Source organism: Schistocerca gregaria, chromosome X (assembly GCF_023897955.1).
Source record: "Schistocerca gregaria isolate iqSchGreg1 chromosome X, iqSchGreg1.2, whole genome shotgun sequence".
Classification (NCBI taxonomy): Eukaryota; Metazoa; Arthropoda; class Insecta; order Orthoptera; family Acrididae; genus Schistocerca; species Schistocerca gregaria.
The window spans coordinates 637,697,872-637,721,205 of record NC_064931.1 but is presented as its reverse complement, the minus strand read 5'-3'; positions in this window follow the sequence as shown (position 1 = coordinate 637,721,205).

Below are 23,334 nucleotides of genomic sequence, written 5' to 3'. Positions count from 1 at the left end.
TCCGGGAGGGGGACGATGAGCTCTGACGCTACATTCTGTCACATCCCTGGTGTTCGATAGGGTTCACATCTGGAGAGTTGGGTGGGGGGAGGGGGGGGGGCAGCAAATGGCTCAAATGGCTCTGAGCACTATGCAACTTAACGTCTGAGGTTATCAGTCGCCTAGAACTTAGAACTAATTAAATCTAACTAACCTAAGGACATCACACACATCCATGCCCGAGGCAGGATTCGAACCTGCGACTGTAGCGGTCGGTCGGTTCCAGACTGTAGCGCCACTCAGGCCGGTTGGGGGGGCAGCACTTCAAATGGAGTGGCAGAGCAGTTTTAGGCGCTTCAGTCCGGAACCGCGCGACTGCTACGATCACAGGTTCGAATCCTGCCTCGGGCATGGATGTGTGTGATGTCCTTAAGGTAGTTAGGTTTAAGTAGTTCTAAGTTCTAGGGGACTGATGACCTCAGATGTTAAGTCCCACAGTGCTCAGACACATTTGAGCTTGTGCCGAGCCTGCGGGCCATAACAATCTGCCCTCGGTCAAAGTGAGATGGAACGCGCGCTTTCCCCAATCTGCATAGGGACAGCACACTCCCTGATACTACGTGCACTGTGTGTGTATCTGACTAGCAGTCATTCCTCGCTAGGTGAGGGTGATGTCGCTTGGGCGGATTCATATCGATAGTAGGTCGGTGGTCATAATGCTCTGGGTGGTCAGTGTAGAGTTAATATTGCCAGCGTGGTCCTACATTTCTTCGCAACACAAGCTGATCTCCACCATTAGACGGGTTTACTGGATGTGACCCCCTATGAGGGTTCAGGACAGTCGAGCGGTGGTGAGAACCTGTGTCACGCCCGAGGCGTCCATGAGACAGCATTAAATTAACATCCATTTATTGCTCAGAGTCTCATCCTTGGTGAGGCTTTGTGGCAACCGTGCTCCGACCGCAACGCAGGAACTCACAAATTGCTGTGTCAGTGCCCGTCTTGGGATCTGCAGTGATAGCCTCTGGTATTGCCCGCGATCAGTTCCGTCGCCCCCTGCAATGGTGAGCAGCGGCCGGCGTGTTCCCACAGCCAAGAGCGACTGTGGAAGTCCGTCAAAGCCTGAGCACTCTCACTGAGTGTAGTTACACTTAGGCTTGCCCTCAGAAGTCTGCATACCCTTGATGACGGATGTCGTGATGACGAAAAGGTGGAAGTCCCAATAACGATACGGAGGAGAGCCCGAGGGGCAGTTCTAGCTTACAGCCATACACAGGAGTGACAGCATCAGGCGTAGTGCTCTGAAGTCGAACAGCTGGCAGTCAGACTAATTAAATCTCCATTAGATCCACTGAAGGTCTGCCAAGCCCCTGTCTACAGTCAGTCACCGTTGTGAGAGGCTTGAATGGCAGCTTACAGAGTTGGAATCCATCTGTATGGCTGCAGACTCATAGAAGTCGACTCCAAACTGGCAGTGGCTGGTAACACTTCATCGTATTTCAACAGGTCATTCTCCAACTAATGGAGCTGGCTTTCCGTCGATATCAGTGATGTAAACGGAATGATCAGACTCTGAGCCCTGAGTGTAAGGAAGGGGATGGTAATATAGAGATCGAACAAGTTATTCCCCAATTCGGGTGACCGAATGTGCTCCAGTTTTTCGAGGCATTCAGCGTTCTCTGCTGGAATAACGTTTAATTTCAGAGATTCAATGCGTTCTTTTATGCAAGATTTGTAGCCTGAAAGGCGTTCTTGTGTAGTCTTTAGATGCAATTACTCCAGGCTATCCGCCTAAGAGAATATCGTTATGCCTTCTTTGCAGTGACATCACGATCCTGATGCTTTCTCTTGCACAGTCTATGGCAATTCGCTTCTTGCTTGTTTGTGTTCTGGCGCCCCTGAGTGTTTATACTCCTAATGCACCACTGAGTGCTGAGTAGGTGCGCTAGGCATGGACGTCGCTCAAGACAACTCAAAATTTTATTCTTCGCCCTAATACTATTTTGTTGCCGCAACACCATGTTGGCTACTAAAATTTTTCCATTTCTTCCTAAGTAATTTGTGTTGGTATTTTGTAACCATGATTTATTAAACTGATGATTCTGTAATACAGTTGTTAGCACTTTCCTTCCTCGGAATTGGAATTATTATATTATTCTTGTAGTCTGAGGATATTTCGGCAGCCTCATATACCCTGCCTACCGAGTGGAGTAGTTTTGTCATGGCTGGCTATCCCATTTATCTCAATAAGTTATAGATAATTTCGGCTATTCCATAAGTCTACTTAGGTCTTTCAGCGCTCTGGATAATTTTTCTCGCCGCATCATGTCTTCCTTTTCATTTTCGTAGCTTTTCATTTCTTTTCTACAATACTGTCGTTTCCCTTGTATATCCATTATATATATTACTTCAGTTTATCATGGTACAGCTTCTACAGTTTCCTATAATTCTCCAATTTCTTCAGTTTTAATCTATAGTTCGTAACCAACAGATTATCGTCAGAGTCCACACACGCGCTCGGATATACCTTACAGTATAAAATCTGGGTTCAAAAGCTTTGTGTTATCATTGCATAAGCTACCTGAAGCCTGCCGGTGCTTCCAAATCTCTACCACGTAAAGAACCTTCTTCCATGCTTCTGTAACAATGTATTGGCTGTCTACGCAGTAAAAAAGTGAAAGGAGAAGATTTCTCACATGTTTCCCATCGTGAGGACAGAGAAAGGCATAGGCGCATTTAACATCGACAAACAGTTGTTTAATGCCTATTTTTTTACCAAAACAATGCGCTCATTCCACCAACTTCCACTCACTACAGATAGTTACTTCCACATTCGTTAACGAGGGTTGGTAATTAAGCATAATTTGATATTGCTAGCGTCGGTAAGGCAAAGTGAAAGTGACAGTTTTCTACAATCAACTATGAAGTGTCAAATAAGTACAGGGTGACAATTATAGAACTATATGAAAAAAAGGAACATAAATTAGTCACAATCCATGGCGTGCACACACTTTATCCAACATGTAGACGTCACTATAGTAAGTCGGACTTAGGTTATAACACGTTCGCTATGTCTGCCATCCTTGGTGATGATGTTACGCAGACGAATAGCGACATTCTGCATGACCCGCTGAAGTGCCGGAACAAAGATGCTCTCGATGACCTCCTGAACGGCTGTTTTCAGCTCAGAAATGGTTTTTGGAGTTATTGCTGTACACCTTGTCTTTAATATAGCCCCACAAAAAGGAGTCACATGTGGTCAGATCTGCAGAATATGGCGACCAATCGAGGCCCATGCCAGTGGCCTCTGGGAACCGCAGAGCCAGAATGCGGTCCCCAAAGCGCTCCTCCAGGACGTTAAACACTCTCCTGTTTCGATGGGGTCGAGCTCCGTTTTGCATGAAGCACAGCTTGTCGAAATCGGGTCACTTTGGATATGGGGATGATATCATCTTCCACAACCTTCACGTACCGTTCGGTAGTCACCGTGCCATCAAGGAATATAGGACCGATTATTCCGTGACTGGGCATTGCACATCACACAGTCAGCTGTTGCTGGTGAAGAGACTTCTCCATCATGAAATGCGGATTCTGTCCCTCATAGGCGCCAATTTTGCTTATTGATGAACCCACCCACATGAAAATGGGCTTCGTCGCTAAAGCAAATCATACAATTCTCACCACGCCCCGCGGCCACCCGTGCAGTTTGAACATCCTAACGCAAACCGTTCAGAAGTTATGACGATTTTATTTCATATAGTTCATTAATTTTCACTCCGTATCTATGCAATTCGTATGAATTTAATCACTGCTTGCACTGTACAGTGTTACGATTTTGTATGGAGAAGTCTAGAATGACTTTGTCTATGGTTAACAACAGAGGCAATGTGACGCTAAACGTCATCAGAATAAACAGTTGCAAAAAAGAAGTGTTGTTGTTGTTGATACACTGTCAATTCACATTAATGCGACCACCTATCAAAAGCCAGAATAACCACCTTTTGCAGGGTGGACCACTGCAAGACTTGCACGAAGAGAGGCAATCAGGTCCTGGAAGGCAACGACTGCGAGATGAAGCCATGCCGACTCCGGCGGCACTAGGTTTCTCGGTTGAGGATCCATGGCACGAACAGCCCAATCGAGGTGGCTCCACAGATTCTCGATAGGGTTTAAATCCGTGGAGACTGGTTGCCAGGGGAGAACGGTAAACTCGTCCTGGAGCTCTTCGAACCACGCACATACACTACGAGCTGTGTGACGCTTTGCATAGTCCTGCTATGGTGCCATAGTACCGATGAAAAACAGACTGCAAGGGGGGGGGGGGGGGGGGGGGGGGAAGGGACATGGACCCCAAAGATACATGGACACCAAAGTTGAATCATTGTGGCATACAAAATGATGTGATCACCCACAGAAAGCTACGGAAATATTCCCCAGACCATAACGTTCCCTACTCCGGCCTGGATCCTTCCGACTATTGTTGCAGGATGGTTGGTCTCACACATTTCACGCCGTGTACAGAAACTAGAATCTGTCTCAAACAGCATAAAACGTGATTCATCTGAAAAGGCCACCTGTCACCAATAAGTGGAAGTCTAGTTGCGGTACTGACGAGCAAATTCCTCCAAATTTCGTCGCCGATGAGCACCAGTCAGCATTCAGCATGAACCTGGCGCCTGCTGCGGAAGCCCAAATGCAGAAGCATTCGCTGAACTATCACTGATGCGATACTGTTCATAGTCCCTTGGTTCATCTGGGCAATCAGTGCTCAACATTTGTACTTCTTTGCCAGTACATATCTTCGCAGCTGTCGTTGACACCTGTCATCCACGGCCCGTGTTACACCACAGTTGCCTCGGTGCGGATTTTGGAAAGCGCCGTTTTGCCATGCACGTTATAACTTTAGCCGTGGCAGCATGCGGACAGTTTACAAATGTAGCCGTTTCGAAAATGCCCCCACTCTTGGTCCGATAGCCAATGATCATACCCTTTTGGATATCAGATAAATCGCCCTTTTTGCACATTACAACGACTGCACTGTTTTACTGTTTTCCGCAATCCCCGCCCTCTCCCTCTCCCCGGACTCAATTTATATACCCTCCGCTGCTAGTGGTGCCACCTGCCGCCTGTGAGTGGTTACTGCACATTAACGTCGGACATAGGCGGTGGTCACCTTAATGTGACTTTACCATGTATTAATGCTATTCATGTCGTATGCTATAGTGTCAGATTACACTACTGGCCATTAAAATTGCTACACCAAGAAGAAATGCAGATGATGAACGGGTATTCATTGGACACACATATTATACTGGAACTGACATGTTATTACATTTTCACGAAATTTGGGTGCATAGATACTGAGAAATCAGTACCCAGAAGAACCACCTCTGGCCGTAATAACGGCCTTAATACGCCTGGGCATTGAGTCAAACAGAGATTGGATGGCGTGTAAAGGTACAGCTGCCCATGCAGCTTCAACACGATACCACAGTTCATCAAGAGTAGTGACTGGCGTATTGTGACGAGCCAGTTGCTCGGCCATCATTGACCAGACGTTTTCAATTGGTGAGAGATCTGGAGAATGTGCTGGCCAGGGCAGCAGTCGAACATTTTCTATATCCAGAAAGGCCCGTACAGGACCTGCAACATGCGATCGTGCATTATCCTGCTGAAATGTAGGGTTTCGCAGGGATTGAATGAGGGGTAGAGCCACGGGTCGTACCACATATTCAAAGTGCCGTCAGTGCGAACAAGAGATGACCGAGACGTTAACCAATGGCACCCCATACCATCGCGTCCACTATTCAAAGTGCCGTCAGTGCGAACAAGAGATGACCGAGACGTTAACCAATGGCACCCCATACCATCGCGTCGTGTGATACGCCAGTATGACGATGACGAATACACGCTTTCCATGTGCGTTCACCGCGATGTCACCAAACACGGATGCGACGATCATGATGCTGTAAACAGAACCTGGATTCATCCGAAAAAATAACGTTTTGCCATTCATGCACCCAGGTTCGTCGTTGAGTACACCATCGCAGGCGCTCCTGTCTGTGATGCTGCATCGAGGGTAACCGCAGCCATGATCTCCGAGCTGATAGTCCATGGTGCTGCAAACGACGTCGAACTGTTCGTGCAGATGGTTGTTGTCTTACAAACGTCCCCCATCTGTTGATTTAAGAATCGAGACGTGGCTGCACCATCCGTTACAGCCATGCGGATAAGATGCCTGTCATCTCGACTGCTAGTAATACGAGGCCGTTGGGGTCCAGCACGGCGTTCCGTATTACCCTCCTGCACCCACCGATTCCATATTCTGCTAACAGTCATTGAATCACGACCAACGCGAGCGGCAATGTCGCGATACGATAAACCGCAATCGCGATAGGCTACAATTCGACCTTTATCAAAGTCGGAAACTTGATGGTCCGCATTTCTCCGCCTTACACGAGGCATCACAACTACGTTTCACCAGGCAACGCCGGTCAACTGCTGTTTGTGTATGAGAAATCGGTTAGAAACTTTCCTCATGTCAGCACGTTGTAGGTGTCGCCACTGGCGCCAACCTTGTGTGAGTACTCTGAAAAGCTAATCATTTGCATATCACAGCATCTTCTTACTGCCTGTTAAATTTCGATTCCGTGAACGTCATCTTTGTGGCGTAGAAATTTTAATGGCCAGTAGTGTATATGCAAGATTTGGAATTGGTATGGAAAGTAACTGATAAATTGCATACCCATATTTCAGTTGGGTAAGTCGTTGTTGTACTTTTTGTGTTGCTAGGTGGTGACTTAAAAATTGAAATTGATCAAAAAGTTTCTCACAACCCTCGTGACTTCCATAGTTTGTCTTTTCCAACATTTGTTTGACTACAGGATATTGCTAAATACAGCCACCATACGGATGAGTCGAAAAATTTTGAATGTTGCCCACCAAGAGATTGACTGCCGCCTGGTGGCAAAACAGGTACGTGATGCCGTAAGGGAAGGACAGAGTGGACAAAATAAAACTGTCCTAGGAAATATTTATGAGACTGATGCTGGACAGACCCTTTTTAATGAACAGATGAATTGCCCATCACGGAAAATGCCGGAAATCATTTCGATGTGCCAACTGATTGGTGTCCCGTACTGTGCATGCACGTCTCCCACATTCTCTGTCCCAAGTACTTCACCATGTCCCTAAGTTTGAGAGAGTGAGAGGAGCAGACATGTTTAGTAACCAGACGAATGCAACACGAAATGGTGTGGACGATAAAACAGGGCGTGTTCATTGTCGAGTGTTATGCGGAGCACAATTCATGGAAAACGTGTTTAAGATTGGAGGTGTTTTGACAAAACCTCCCGCAAAGTCTGCAGTGCAAAAGTTAGTCACTAAATAGCGCGAAACTGGCTGTGTAATGCATAAAAACTATCCAAAATGTGTTCGAACACCAGAAAATATTGATTGAAGGAAAGCCTGGAACAAAGTCGGACAAATTCTCAACACCGCTTACCTGTGCGAGTGAGAATTGAGAGATATCGTTCCGAAACATAGTCAAATACGACCTGCATCTGTATCCATACTGGTCCCTGTTATGACCAAAGGAAACAACAACTATCTGCTCATAACTATTGGTTCCTCTGGGGGATGACTCATTGGGACTACAAGACATGAAATATTATTTCCCTTTATTGCATGAATGACAGAATGATGTACTTAAGTTCATACAGTCCTTTACCACAGGAGTGCTTGATAATTTACAACTGTCATTTACTATTAAAGCATCATTTTATGCACTAGTTAACAAACTGTTCAACATTTACAAAAGTGCATTTCCATTTGGCCTTCACTAGGAGGCGATCTGTGTCAGAGCCAGCGACAGAGGCCAGTGCTGGTGCACGAACAAGACTTTCAGAGCACGCTCTTCAGAGCACATTGTCGAAGATGGGCCTTTTCAGCAGATGACCACTCTAAGTTCCCATGTAGACTCAACGTCATCGTTAATTACGATTGTGGTGGGCACGGGATGATTGGGGTTGGACCGTAGATCAACGGACACGTGTCACCTGGTCACATGAACTATGTTTCTTGTTACACCAGGTCGTGGTCGTGTCCAGATATGCCTGGCTGAAGACAGATACCTGAAACATGCACCATGCCGGCGAAGACAGTATTATGCTTTGGGGGACATTCACTTACGTTTCCGTGAGACCTGTGGCAGTAAGACACCATGACAGCTGTGGACGACATGAACATTATTGCCATTCACTTGCATCCCTTCATGCTTCTCTTCCCTGACGGCAACAGCGTCTTCCAAAAATACAACTGTCCAAGTCCTGGTCACCAAATTCACCTGCTCTGAAACCGATGGAACCCACATGCGATGCTGTCTGGTGCCAGTTATGCTACCATAATTATCTGGCGCTGAATTTTCAAGACATGAGTGGCCTGTGCATAGACATCTGGTGCCATATACCTCTGGAAATCTATCAAGGACTTTTAGAATCCATATCACGCAGAAGCGCTGCTGTATACATTCCAAAAGAGGAGCGACAGGCTACCAAGAAGGTGATCCTGACATTTGGCTCATCGATGTGTGTAACTAGTGTGACAGAGCACGGTTCATCACAAAGGGTCCATTGTTCTCCTTACGTAACCAACCCAGCCACTTGGCCTAGTGTCCTTATCTAAAATAATGCAAACAAACTGGATACTTACGCTCTTAGTTATGTTTAGGCAAGTCTAATTCATAACCAAATACTTTTAGCTTAATCTTAATGACCATAATCATTGACCAACTATAATAAAATGATGCTTTTAGTATTACATTAATTACTATAATTTCTGATTCCAAATGGCCACTTCCCCACTCCTATAATCAAATTGGGTTAGATATAAATCTCAAGTTGGGCTGAATCACAATAATTACCGTAATTTATGACTAAAAAAATGAAGTCACACATTTCGACAACACTGTTACTGCGCCACATTCAAGTGATATTTGAAACATTATTTTTGAAATTTGCAGCAGAGTATTGTGCCCACTGCTGTTTTCAGCAAGCATCCCAACATATGGCTCTGAGCACTATGGGACTAAACTGCTGTGGTCATCAGTCCCCTAGAACTTAGAACTACTTAAACCTAACTAACCTAAGGACATCACATACAACCATGCCCGAGGCAGGATTCGAACCTGCGACCGTAGCAGTCGCACGGTTCCGGACTGCGCGCCTAGAACCGCGAGACCACCGGGGCCGGCGCATCCCAACATATGACTGCCTTCCTATTGCTATTTAAGTTGTGAGGTTACTTTTTAAAGTTTTAGGGTAGTTTTCTCGCACTATTCTAAATACCGATTCTCCAAGATCGTCATTCAACGACACACACAAATACGAGACTCTAGATGTTAAACAATTATCACCACAGTGCATTATTCAAACAAATTGTACTGATTTCCCAATATTTTAATGTTTAACAATTAGCGCATTTCATAAACACATGCGTAATACGTAACAAGTCTACGTGTTACTGTAAGGATCTCGTCCTTGCATTATTAGTGGACTAAAAACAATGGGTGACACAATACAATGAAGTGACAAAAGTCATGGGATAGAGATATGCACATATACAACGACGGTATTATCGGGTACACAAAGTATAAGAGGGCAGTGCATTGGTGAAGCTCTCATTTTCACTCAGGTGATTGTGGTGTCACCGCCAGACACCACACTTTCTAGGTGGTAGCCTTTAAATCGGCCGCGGTCCGTTAGTATACGTCGGACCCGCGTGTCGCCACTATCAGTGGTTGCAGACCGAGCGCCGCCACACGACAGGTCTAGAGAGACTTCCTAGCACTCGCACCAGTTGTACAACCGACTTTGCTAGCGATGGTTCACTGAGAAAATACGCTCTCATTTGCCGAGACGATAGTTAGCATATCTTTCAGCTACGCCATTTGCTACGACCTAGCAAAGCGCCATTATCAGTTATTATTGATATTGAATCATGTACCGGAGACCGACGTTCGTCATTAATGGATTAAAGTTAAGTATTCCACCAGGACTTCCAGACCTCACGTCAGCCTGCGTGAGCTAAAACGCGTGCATTTCGGCCTCCTTTAGTAACACGGTGTTGGCTCTCCTGCCAACCACAACAGTGATCATGTGAAAAGGTTTCCGATGTGATTATGGCCGCACGACGGGAATTAGCAGTCTTTGAACGCGAAATGCCGCTTGGAACATTCCATTTCGTAAATCATTAGGGAATTCAACATTCCGAGTGCCACAGCATTACCTCTCACCACGGAAAACGAAAATGCCGACGGCCTTCACTTAACGATGGAGAGCAGCGGCGTTTGTGTAGAGGTGTCAGTGCTAATAGACAAGAACACTGCGTGAAATAACCGCAGAAATCAATGTGGGACGTACGACGAACGTATCCGTTAGGACACTACGGCGAAATTTGACGCTGGTGGGCTATGGCAGCAGACAACGGACGCGAGAGGATTAGATAATAGAACATCACCTGCAGCGCCTCTCCTCGGCTCGTAACCACATCTGTTGGATCCTAGGCGAATGGAAAACCATGGCCAGATCAGATGAGTCTCGATTTCAGGTGGAAAGAACTGATGGTAGAGTTCGAGTGTGGTACAGACCCAACATAAGCAATGGCCCCAAATTATCTAGGAGGCAGTGTGTAAGCTGGTGGTGTCTCCGTAATGATGTGGGCTGTATTCCGATGTAATGGACTGGATAATGTGGTCCAAATGAACCATTCATTGACTTGAAACGAGTAGTTTCGGCTTCTTGGAAGTGTCAGGCAAAGACGGTGCCGTATTGTCACAACGCTTCGAAGATGAAAGAGATCCGAGCCCAAGGATATGTAATATAGACGTCTTCCATTCCAATACCTTCATAGCAAGTTGAAATAGCATTTACACGGAATATAACATCAATTCTACTTGGACCAAACCGTTTATAACTTTTCAGAGATATATTACTGTTTACGAAATTCATATCCGATTATGTCTCAACAACTGCAGTATTTTTCCCTCATTCCGACAGAATGATCATTGACGACTGTATCAACCAGCAACTGACATTGAAATTGCGGCAGGTGTACAGTAGACATTAAGCAGAGCTACCCATTATATATATCTCCAAACACACACACACTTTGGTTGCAAACTTAAAAAAAAAAGAAGATGGAACTCCTGCCCAGTAGTGTCGTGTGGACTGAAACGACCACGGGAAAGGTCATGGATATCCGCTACAGAAGCTAGCTGGACTTTTCCTTGCTGATTAAACACACTTTTCATTACACCGACGCATCGAAAATAGTTATTATGATGATTATCTGACATTGTAAACCGTATGGGAGGCGATCTCAGAATTTAAAGACGGTTTTACTTCTTATTACAGAAGTTTATTCTCTGATATCTCATACAAATACACAATGATTTACTAGTTTTAGCCAAATTAAGCCACTATCTTCAGAACAATTGCAAAGAAAAAATTTTGGCAGTGTAATAATATTTCTTACACAAATGATCTGAAGCTGGTGATTTAATTTCTGCGCAAATAGTAATCACTGTGTTTTTTAATGCAATCTGGGCAAATAAGAAGAAAAATCGCGTTTTGAAATCAGTTCTGTTGTAGACATATGCATTGCTTACATTTAGTTCCGAACACTTCTGCTACTACCATCATTTAACATCTGTCCCTGTTCCATTCGCAAACGACGCATGGAGAGAATGTCTGTTGGTGAACCTTCGTATTAGCTCGAGTGCCTCGTTGGACTCATTTCACGAGACGTATATGGGCGGAAGTATTATATTGTCCACAACATACTCCCCCTTAGAGTTTTGTAACAGTAAACCACTTCTTGATGAACAACATCTCCATCCCGAAGACACGTGTAGAATTCAGCAGGATTGCAAATAAGAAAATCTTAAGCAGTGCAGGATTCCAGTTAAGACAGTTATCCACTAATAATAGAAGGCCGTTTCAGGCGAGATGCACGAGAAACTACATACGGGTAAAAGCGAATTCCTAGTACTCCCATTTCCCCTCATTTAAATTGCACTGTCGTAGCGATGGGAGATAAAGTATTGGTCATTTGATAGAGCGGTCTCAAATTAGTCTAGATCGATATTCATATGAACAAAATGTATTAACAGAGACATTAAAATACGAAAAATAGCCGGTACTGCGGCATAGCACTTCGCAACACACCGGATGTGTCATACAGACACTATCCCGTCCATTAAAACTGACCCTCCCTATATTCTTACCACTAAGAAATTTTTCTGTTCCCCAATTCGATCCAGATCATACAGCATCAAACTACAATCCTTAAGCGTGCTTGATGATGTAGTTACTTGGGAGTTATGACTGTGTGGAGTTTTGGAGTAGCAAGTACCCTCCACCGTTTACAGGATGGTTACGCTGTTGATGACAGCAAACACTGTGTTTAAAAATCAGGAACATGAAATTTGTTGTATATCTCGGTGACAATAGTGTCCATATTGGCGAGAATATAGTCGAAGGCAGCTTAATATTTCGCCAAACCAGTGATTAAATAAGCCTTTGTGCTGCACCCTTAATTATGCACTGAAGGGCCAAAGAAAATGGTACACCTGCCTAATATCGTGTAGGGCCCCCACGAGCACGCAGAAGTGCCGCAACACGACGTGGTATGGACTCAACTAATGTCTGAAGTAATGCAGGAGGCAACTGACACAATGAATCATGCAGGACTGTCCATAAATCCGTAGCACTACGAGCGGGTGGAGATCTATTCCGCACAGCACATTGCAAGGCACCCCAGATATGCTCAGTAATGTTCATGTCTGGCAAGTTTGGTGGTCAGCGAAAGTGTTTAAATTCAGAAGAGTGCTCCTAGAGCCACTCTGTAACAATTCTGGACGTGCGGGGTGTCGCATTTTCCTGCTGGAATTGCCCAAGTCCGTCGGAATATGGACATGAATGGTTGCAGGTGATCAGACAGGATGCTTACGTACCTGTCACCTTTCAGAGCCGTATCTAGACGTATCACGGGTCCCATATCTACAACTGCACACGCCCTACACCATTACAGGGCGTCCACCAACTTGACATGAAGGGTCCTTGGATTCATGAGGTTGTCTCCATACCCAAATACGTTCATCTCTCGATACAATTTGAAAAGAGACTCGTCCGACCAGACAACATGTTTCCAGTCATCAACAGTCTAATGTTGGCGTTGACGGGCCCAGGCGAGTCGTAAAGCTTTGTGTCGTGCAGTCATCAAGGGTACACGAGTGCGCCTTCGGCTCCTAAAGCCCATATTGATTATGCGTAACGTTTGCACTTCTGTCACGTTGAAAGATTCTCTTTAGTCGTCGTCGGTCCCGTTCTTGCAGGAGCTTTTTGCGGCATCAACGGGTAAATCCCCACTTCATCACTACCTCGGAGATTCTGTGTCCAATCGCTCGCGTGCCGACACAATGTTCAAACTCACTTAAATCTTGATCACCTGCCATTGTAGCACCAGTAACCGATCTAACAACTGTGCCAGACACTTGTTGTCTTATATAGGCATTGCTGACTGCAACGCCGTATTCTTCCTCTATACAATCTCTGTACTTGAATACGCATGCCTATACCGGTGTCTTTGGCGCTTCACTGTATATTTCTTTGTATGGCACACACAAATCAGAATTACTTCGTACAACAGCATTGGAGAGCAGAACGAATTTGCTTTAGTAATTCGACTAGGTTTGAATGTATCTCACCAACGCCGTTCTGAGTGCAGTCTGAAGTCGTGAATTAATGTTAGACGACTTCCAATCTTGCGCAAGAATGGCCGGTGCCATCCGCGTAGATTGCTACCGTCGTGTTGTGTGTAGCTGGGAGGTCGTTAATGTAGAGGTTAAACAATAAGGGCCCTAGGATACTTCCTTGGGGTAATCCTGCCTGCATACCTTGTCGTGTCGATTGTTTGCCCTGCACGTCGGTGTTGAAACTCCTGTCCGTGAGATACAGGGTGTTTCAAAAATGACCGGTATATTTGAAACGGCAATACAAACTAAACGAGCAGCGATAGAAATACACCGTTTGTTGTAATATGCTTGGGACAACAGTACATTTTCAGGCAAACAAACTTTCGAAATTACAGTAGTTACAATTGTCAACAACAGATTGCGCTGCGGTCTGGGAAACTCTATAGTACGATATTTTCCACATATCCACCATGCGTAGCAATAATATGGCGTAGTCTCTGAATGAAATTGCCCGAAACCTTTGACAACGTGTCTGGCGGAATGGCTTCATATGCAGATGAGATGTACTGCTTCAGCTGTTCAATTATTTCTGGATTCTGGCGTACACCTGGTCTTTCAAGTGTCCCCACAGAAAGAAGTCAAAGGGGTTCATGTCTGGTGAATAAGCAGGCCAATCCACGCCGCCTCCTGTATGTTTCGGATAGCCCAAAGCAATCACACGATCATCGAAATATTCATTCAGGAAATTAAAGACGTCAGCCGTGCGATGTGGCCGGGCACCATCTTGCATAAACCACGAGGTGTTCGCAGTGTCGTCTAAGGCAGTTTGTACCGCCATAAATTCACGAAGAATGTCCAGATAGCGTGATGCAGTACTCGTTTCGGATCTGAAAAATGGGCCAATGATTCCTTTGGAAGAAATGGCGGCCCAGACCAGTACTTTTTGAGGATGCAGGGACGATGGGACTGCAACATGGGGCTTTTCGGTTCCCCATATGCGCCAGTTCTGTTTATTGACGAAGTCGTCCAGGTAAAAATAAGCTTCGTCAGTAAACCAATGCTGCCCACATGCATATCGCCGTCATCAATCCTGTGCACTATATTGTTAGCGAATGTCTCTCGTGCAGCAATGGTAGCGGCGCTGAGGGGTTGCCGCGTTTGAATTTTGTATGGATAGAGGTGTAAACTCTGGCGCATGAGACGATACGTGGACGTTGGCGTCATTTCGACCGCAGCTGCAACACGGCGAACGGAAACCCGAGGCCGCTGTTGGATCACCTGCTGCACTAGCTGCGCGTTGCCCTCTGTGGTTGCCGTATGCGGTCGCCCTACCTTTCCATCACGTTCATCCGTCACATTCCCAGTCCGTCGAAATTTTTCAAACAGATCCTTTATTGTATTGCTTTTCGGTCCTTTGGTTACATTAAACCTCCGTTGAAAACTTCGTCTTGTTGCAACAACACTGTGTTCTAGGCGGTGGAATTCCAACACCAGAAAAATCCTCTGTTCTAAGGAATAAACCATGTTGTCCACAGCACACTTGCACGTTGTGAACAGCACACGCTTACAGCAGAAAGACGACGTACAGAATGGCGCACCCACAGACTGCGTTGTCTTCTATATCTTTCACATCACTTGCAGCGCCATCTGTTGTTGAAAATTGTAACTACTGTAATTTCGAAAGTTTGTCCGCCTGAAAATGTACTGTTGTCCCAAGCATATTGCAACAAACGGTGTATTTCTATCGCTGCTCGTTTAGTTTTTATTGCCGTTTCAAATATACCGGTCATTTTTGAAACACCCTGTATGAGTGTATGAGACGTACGAGCCTGTCGGGGAACCCTGCGTCGCTAAGTTCGCGTATTAGGCCGTTGTGCCATAGACGATCGAAAGACTTTTCGATGTCCAGGAACATCGCCCCAGTTGCTTTGTTTGTGTTGTATCCGTGTGTTATGTATTCAACGACGCGGAGGAGTTGTTGTGTTGTTGAGTGGTGATTCCTGAAACCGAATTGCTCCGGTCTCAGGGTGTCGTTTGTGATACAGTGCCTGGTAAGTCGTTTTAATATTACCTTCTCAACGATCTTGCTGAGAGCGCTCAGCAGACTGATGGGTCGGTAATTTTGTGGGAGGGAGTGGTCTTTCCCCGGCTTCCTGAACGCCAGGACCTTGGCCGTCTTTCAAAAGGTGGGGAAGTGTTGGTGCTTGAGTATGGCATTCGTGATGTGTGTTAGGTAATCTACAATGCCATAGTGACCAGGGGCCTTCCTAGCGGTGGTATGCATGATGGCCCATTTGACTTCAGCTGTACTAGCTTGTCAGATGATGTTGTGCGCTGGTTGAGCCAAGATGCGTGTGACCTCCTGGTCTGTAGCAAGTGTGAACGCTGGGTCTGAGGGATCCTGGTTCGGTGTGAATGGCGCTGCGAGAGTGAGGGCCATCAGTTCCGCTTTTTCTTCCGCAGAATATGCTGGTCCGTCGGGCCCTTGTAACGTGGGGGTGTACAGTTTCTCCCTGGTGAAGTGTCGGGCCAGCTGCCATTGGCCAGGTCGTGTGGTGTCCAGCCCTTCGAGTTTCTGGTCCCACTGTTGTGTTCTGAATGTTTGTATTTTTTCCCGGATTATACCCTGGAGCCTGTTAATATACTGTTTGAAGTGCTGGCGCCTGGTACGCTTCCAATATCTCCTGATGCAGTTCCTTATTGAGATTAGGCCCAGGATCTCCTGGGGCAGGGCGGCACTTTGTTGTTGTGGTGTGCGGATTGGTATGGTGTCGGCTATTGCGTCCTGGACGGCGCCGGTGAGGGTTTCAACTGCCTCGTCAATTTGGGCTGTCTCGTTAATTGCGTGGGTGGGTGGGATGCGGCTGTCAGGCGTTTCCTTGAACTGGGTCCAATTCGCGCGCCTGTAGTCTAACATCCTGCGTTGTTCCATGTGCTGCAGTGTTTCTTCAATGTACAGTATAACGGGTTGATGATTTGAGGGCAGATCGTTTTCAACGGCAACGTTGAGTGTCGTTGTTATGCCCTTGATGAAGACCATGTCTAACACGTCTGGCCTGTGTCCCCTCCGGTAGGGAATGTACGTCGGTTCCGTCGGCGCTAGTGTGATGTAATTTCGTCCTAGTGCGTGTTCGTATAGTTTCTTACCGTTGGAGTTTCGTATTCGTCAGTTCCAGTCCGGGTGTTTTGCGTTAAGACCTTCAACGGCTATTACGCGCGGTGATATGTTGAGTATTGTGCTGATGTCTCGTGTTTTGATGTTTTAGGGCGGTTCTATACTGACACCAGTGTAGTGTAGGCTCCGTTGAACATGACCCTGACGGCGGTTGCCTCTAGGTTTTCAAGTGCATGGAGCACTATGTTTGTGTGTTCTATGTCTTTGTGCATGATGATGGCTGTTCCGCCATGACCGAAGCCGTCCGGTCGCTCGGTACGATAGACGCCGTAGCCGGTGAAGTTTAGTTGGTTGCGTGGTTTGAGCTTAGCTTCGCTCAGTAGTGCGATAAGGATATTCTTACGCCCTATGAGCGCGGCAAATTCCGCCCTTTTGTTGTTGATCCCGTCTGCATTCCAGAACAGGATCTGTGTCAGTGTCTGATTGTTTGCGATGGGGGCCGGGAGTGGCGTGTTATCCATGTATGGGTGTAAACAGTGTGGTGAGCGCTGTTTGTATGGCGGCCCAGTACTGCCCAGGTTGAGCAGTCGAGAGCCGTGTGACGAGTGTGGAGACGTCCGCCGCGAACTTGTTAAAGATCTGAGCGGTCGTGTGATGGGAGAATATTGTTTCCAATAAACCCAGAAGTGTTGTGTTGGTGTTGTGTGTGTCGGCCTGTGGCTCGGTTGTGGTGCTGACTGCCGCTGGTGCGGGTGTTGGCGTTATGTGTGGGCTATCGCTTGTATTGTTGTTATGTGGAACATTTTGAGGTGCCTGTGTGTCAGATTTGGTGAGGGGTGGAGTAGTGTGTGTGCTGGTATCACTGGCTTGCTGACTGTGTGTTTGTGTGTCAGTGATTTGTTGTTGTTGGGTACTTTGTTGTGGTGCACGTGTGCTCCCGCTGCTGTTACCGCGTGGTCGGCTACGCCTTCTCTGGGTTTTTGGTTCTGGGGGTCCTTGTGTAAGTGTGTCTTCCTGTGTGTCGTGTGTAGGTTCGCAGGCAGTGGCTTCAGGGGGAGGGGTTGTGTTATTTTTGGGGACTGGTGTTGGTACCGGTGTGGTTGTAGTGTTGCGTGTTGGCTGAGACGACTGTGTTGTTGTCGCAGCGGTTGTGTTAGGTGCGTGTGCTGGGCGCAGAGGTTCCGCGGCCTGCTCCGTTCCTCCAGGGCGTGTAGCCATGGCGAACGATACTCCGTTCCTAACAGGGTTAGGTGCGGGCCGTGGACGTGTTATGACGTTGGGTGGCTTCGGCTTTTGATTTTTGCGCCTCTTTGTACACGTCGCAGCCCCTGTAGTTGGCCACATGGCCTTGGTCACAGTTGGCGCAACGGCGTATGTTTTCGTGGATTAGAGTGCAGGCGTTGGAGGCGTGTTTGCCAGCGCATCCGCGGCAACGGGGTGCCAGGCCGCAGCGGAGGGCCGAATGACCGAACCGCTGGCAGTTGTTTCATTTTTGGGGGACCTGTGGCGGTTCGTATATCTCTACACTTACGTCCATCCGCAGAAGGCTTTTTATCTGCAGAAGGCCGCGGGTGGCGGCCGTGTCGGCCATCTTGACCAGCTAGTGTGGTAGACGGTGGTGGGAGCGGAATCCCGTCATCATGGAAGCACTTTTTCAATCGAATCCTAGGAAGTTGAGCGCCGCTTGTACTGTAGTGTTTGGGGTACTGGGGTCCACTCCCTTTACCACGTACTGCTGTGTTCGTTCTTCTGCGGTCCTGTACATATAATGTTCGATCCCCTTTTCTTTGAGGAAGATAAGGAGATCTTTATATTCGTTGTTAGTTGATACGTACAGTGAGGCCCTATCCCCAGAGTACTTCGTGTGTAGCGTGCAAGGTGTGTGCCTTTCCGCGAATGTTGTGTTAAGGACACTAAGGTCCCCGTAGTTTTGTATTACGACTGGGGGAAAGCCAGTCTTCTGTTGTGCGGGCGTAGCTGCGGTTGGTGCTTTTGTGGTGTTGCTGACCGCAGGTCGGGTTGTGTTTGTTGTTGTGTTGGTGGTCCTAACCTGAAGTGCGGGTTTTGATGTAGGCAGCAGCGCCTTTCGGCTACCTTGCGAGTGTGTTTGCTCGCTGGTTTGCGTGCTGTTTCTCTGTTTGCGTCGTGGGCCCTCCACCTGCCAGGGCTCAGTGTAGTGTTGTTCTGTATCCGCATCTGCAGCTGCTGGTTCCGCCTTTGGAGTCAGCTGCCGCAGTGGGACGGTAATGCATGAGTCACCAGTTGCAGGTGAATTTAGCGTGATGTGGGGGGGGGGGGGTACTTGTCCGCGTGGGGGACTCACTTGGGCCGCAGAGGTCGGTTATTAATCGACGCTGGTTCGGCAGTTCCTAAGCTTGCTCAGCGATCTGCCGATCCTTGTCGGCCAACACCTCCTCGACGGCAGCAAGCGGGACGTTGACGTCGACGGGAACAGCCGACTCACGCGCCTCTTATGCTGCAGCCTTGCTGCGGGTTAGGGCGGGGGAAACACCGGCGGAATCTGCCACCTTGGTGCTGTCAGGCCTACAGTACGCGGGGTGATCCGACGTGAACGGGCCCCTGGCACTGGCCAACCATAACATACAACGAGATAGTCTCGCTAAGGGAGTTTTTAACCGAAGTTATGGGTTGCTGCGATTCAGTTACTCTTCCGACAATTGAGCTTCTCCGCGAGCTACGCGGCTTTTCGACGAAAGGGAGCAAGCTCAACCTTCCGCCGATCCACCAAGCGCTACTGGCGCCTCGAAAGGGAACTCTCTGTAGAGCAGAGCGGTCAGCGAGGCCTAAATCCCAATAGCTACCGCTGCACCGGCCATCACCGGCTGAGAGCTCCTTCCGCTGCGACGGCAGGAGCGCGTCTCAACGGCAGTCAGACACGCTGGCCACTCCTCTTATGGGGCGGACATACTGTCTGGAAAATCTTTTTACTTCATGAGTGTTAAGAAGAAAACCGCCGTAACCTGCCACTGTTCCCCACTAATACTGTTATTCCACGTGAGATGCCTACACCAATATATCATATTACTTTAGTAAGATACAGAACGATCTGTCCTTCTTTTAACTTTTGCGATGTCCTCGTCAGTCCTATCTGATGCGAATCCCACACCGCACAGCAATACTCCAGAAGAGTGCGAAAAATCGTAGAGTAAGCGGTCTCTTTATTTGACCTCTCACTTTTCCTAAGTCATGGGCCTATAAATCGCAACCTTTGGTTTGTTTTCTCTACGACATTATCTATGCGATCCTTTCAATAAAATTTATTCGTAACTGTAATCCCCAAGAATTTCGTTGAATTTACAGCATTTAGAGTTTTGTGATTTATTGAGTAACCTTTCAGTACTTATGTGGATGACTACACTTTTCATTATTTAGAGAAAATTAGCATCTTCAAACCATACAGATATCTTGTCTAAATCATTTTGCAATTTGTTTTGATCATCTGATGAGTTTACAAAACGGCAAATGACAGTATCATCTGCAAGCAATATAAGAGGGCTGCTCAAATAGTCTGTTAAATCCTTTATGTAGAACAGGGATAGCAAAGGGCCAATAACATATCCTTGGCAAACGCCAGATGTTACTTCTTTTCTACCCTATGACTTTCCGTTAAATACTACAAACTGCGTCCTTTTCTCAAGAAATCACGAATACAGTTGCACAACTGAGACGATACTCCATAGCCACATAATTTGAGGTCGCTTGTGAGGAACGGTATCAAAAGCCGTCTAGAAATAGAAAAATATGGAATCAATTTGACACCTGCTGTAGATATCACTGCTTCTAGAGAATAATGACGTAGCCAGCTCATTATTCTCTAGAAGTAGTGAGTGATATCGACAGAACGATATTCTCTGAATCATTGTTGGCTATTTGTCGATAAATCTTTTGTTTCGAAATAATTCATAATGTTCCAAAATCCTGCTGCAAATCGATGTTAGTGAAATAGGTGTGTAATTCAGTGGATTACTCGTATTTCCATTGTTGGGTATTGGTGTGATTTGTGCAGCTTTCCAGTCTTTAGGTAAGGATCTTTCGAGCAGTGAGCTACTGTATATGATTGCTAAGTGAGGAGCTATTGTAACAGCATACTCTAAAAGTAACTTCACGATTTGAACCAGAGACTTTGCCTTTTTAAAGTGATATAAGCTGCTTCGCTAGATAGAGGATATCTACTTCTAAGGTACTGATGTTGGCAGTGGTTCTTGATTCGAAACTTCGGATGATTGTTACATGTTCTTTGTGAAGGAATCTCGGAAAACCGCGTTTAGTAACTGTGCGTCCGTGGCACTGTCATCAGTAACGCCACGACTGTTACCGCGCAGTGAAAGTACTGACTGCATCTTGCCGCTCGTGTATTTATCATACATGCAGCGCCTTTTTGGGTTTTATGCCACATTACGAGACAGGGTTTCATTGCGGAAACCATTAAAATCATCTCGCATTGAAGAGCGCACTAAATTTCGTGATTCTGTAGAACTTCGCCAACGCTGTGGATTCTGTTTGCTTTTAAATTTGGCATGCTTTTTTCATCGCTTCTGCCACAGTATTCTGTAATGGTTTGTATACCATGGGGGATCAGTACCATCTCTTATTAATTTATTTGGCGGATATATTTCGATTGCCGTCAATAGTATTTCTTTGTATTGAAACCACATCTGGTCTAGACTTACATAGCCAGCCTGGAAGGAATGGAGACTGTCTCTTACGATGCCATAAAGAGAATTTTTATCTGCTTTTTTTTAAATAGATGTATTTAACGTTTATTTTTGTTGGGTTGGGATGTTACGGTACTATAACAACCTTATGTTCACTTCCCGCTGTATCTGTCATGGTGCTCCCTATTTGCTCAGGATTATTTGTTGCTGACAGGTATCTACTTCAATTTCACTACAAGGTAAACTTCTGACAGCAATAAACACTCCATCATCAATTGTATTTAACCTATCCTTTATGAACACGGTCCGCCTCGACAGCTGATTGGTCAACTCGGCGGTCTGCCACGCCAAGCGGCCCGGGTTCTATTCCCTGCTGGGTCGGAGATTTTCTCCGCTCAGGGACTGGGTGTTGTGTTGTCCTTATTATCATTTCATCATCCTAAGTGGAAGGCAACGGGAAAACACCACTGGAATCACTTCCCTAGATGCTCATGCGGTGGACCTCTCTGACGAGGCATCCCCCAAGACAAGACCTGCCGTAAGGCAGGTAAGGTGTAGGTTCATTGTAAAAATGTTGGCTGAACTTATTCCCAGCTTTAGCCAGCTTTCTGTACCTATAATGATTTGAGCTTCAGCGCTTTCTATTAGCTCGTGGAGCTCGGGTTCTTACCTAACACAGTCAGGACAATTTACAACGACAATACCAATTGTTGCTACATCTACCTTCATGTGTTTTCCCTGCACACTTTTAGATTGCTGCCATTTTTGTAGTTTACCAAGACCCTCTAACCTAAAAAAAATCATCCAGTTCCTTCTACACTGCCCCCGACACCCGTGTAGCCGCTTCCTGTGTATAGTGGGGCCCTGACCTACTAAGCGGAACCTGGAATCCCACCACCTTATGGCGCAAGTAGAGGACTCTGCATAGTAGACAGTCACGGAACTACCTGAGCCTCTGATTCAGACCCTCCACACGGCTGCGTACCAAAAGACCACAGTCGGTTCTGCGATTACGCCACAGGCGTTGAACTCTGCCTTTGAATCGTAGGCTAGACAAGCAGTCTTTACCACTTCAGCTAACTGCCCGAAATCAAAAAAGAATCTCTTCTGTTTTAAAGCAACACACATCGTTAGTACCGACATCAGATACCATATGCAACTGGTTGCGCCCTGCACTCTGCATGGCATCTGGAAGCAGCCTTTCCACGTGTGGAATGACTCCTCCTCGCATGCATGCAAAGTGCACACAGGATTCCTTCCCCTCCTTGGCAGCCATATCCTTCAGAACCTCCATGTTGGAGCTCCCAACTACCAGTAATCCCATCATCTGTGAGTGCCCAGACCATGGAGGTTGAGAGGCTTTCTCTGGTACAGGGCCAGCAACTGCATCTGGCTGAGGGACATTGACAACCAGAGGTAATGCCCTAAACCCATTCATTAGACGAAGCGATGGGGCCCTCCAGTCGGCCTCTTGGTAAATATTTTCCTGCTTGTTATACATAGGAAAGACCTTCCACTCGACTACAAGTGAGGGGTCAACCTCAGTGCGGGCAGTATCCAGGGCGGCCGCAGTAGTGCACCTTAGGATGTGCTGGACGTCCCTCGGATACCCACGTCTGGTCCCCCACAGTGATGGCCATTGGCAAAAGCCTCAAACTGTGTGATTGAAGCCAAAACCGCCTGAAGCTGTGAGCAAAGGGTCAAGAACTCCTCTTGCATTTGAACACAGCAGACATAGTTCCTGCTCGCACCAAAAACGGCGGAAATATGCTCTAGACAGTAACCACACGGACAAGCGAAAATAAGTCGCT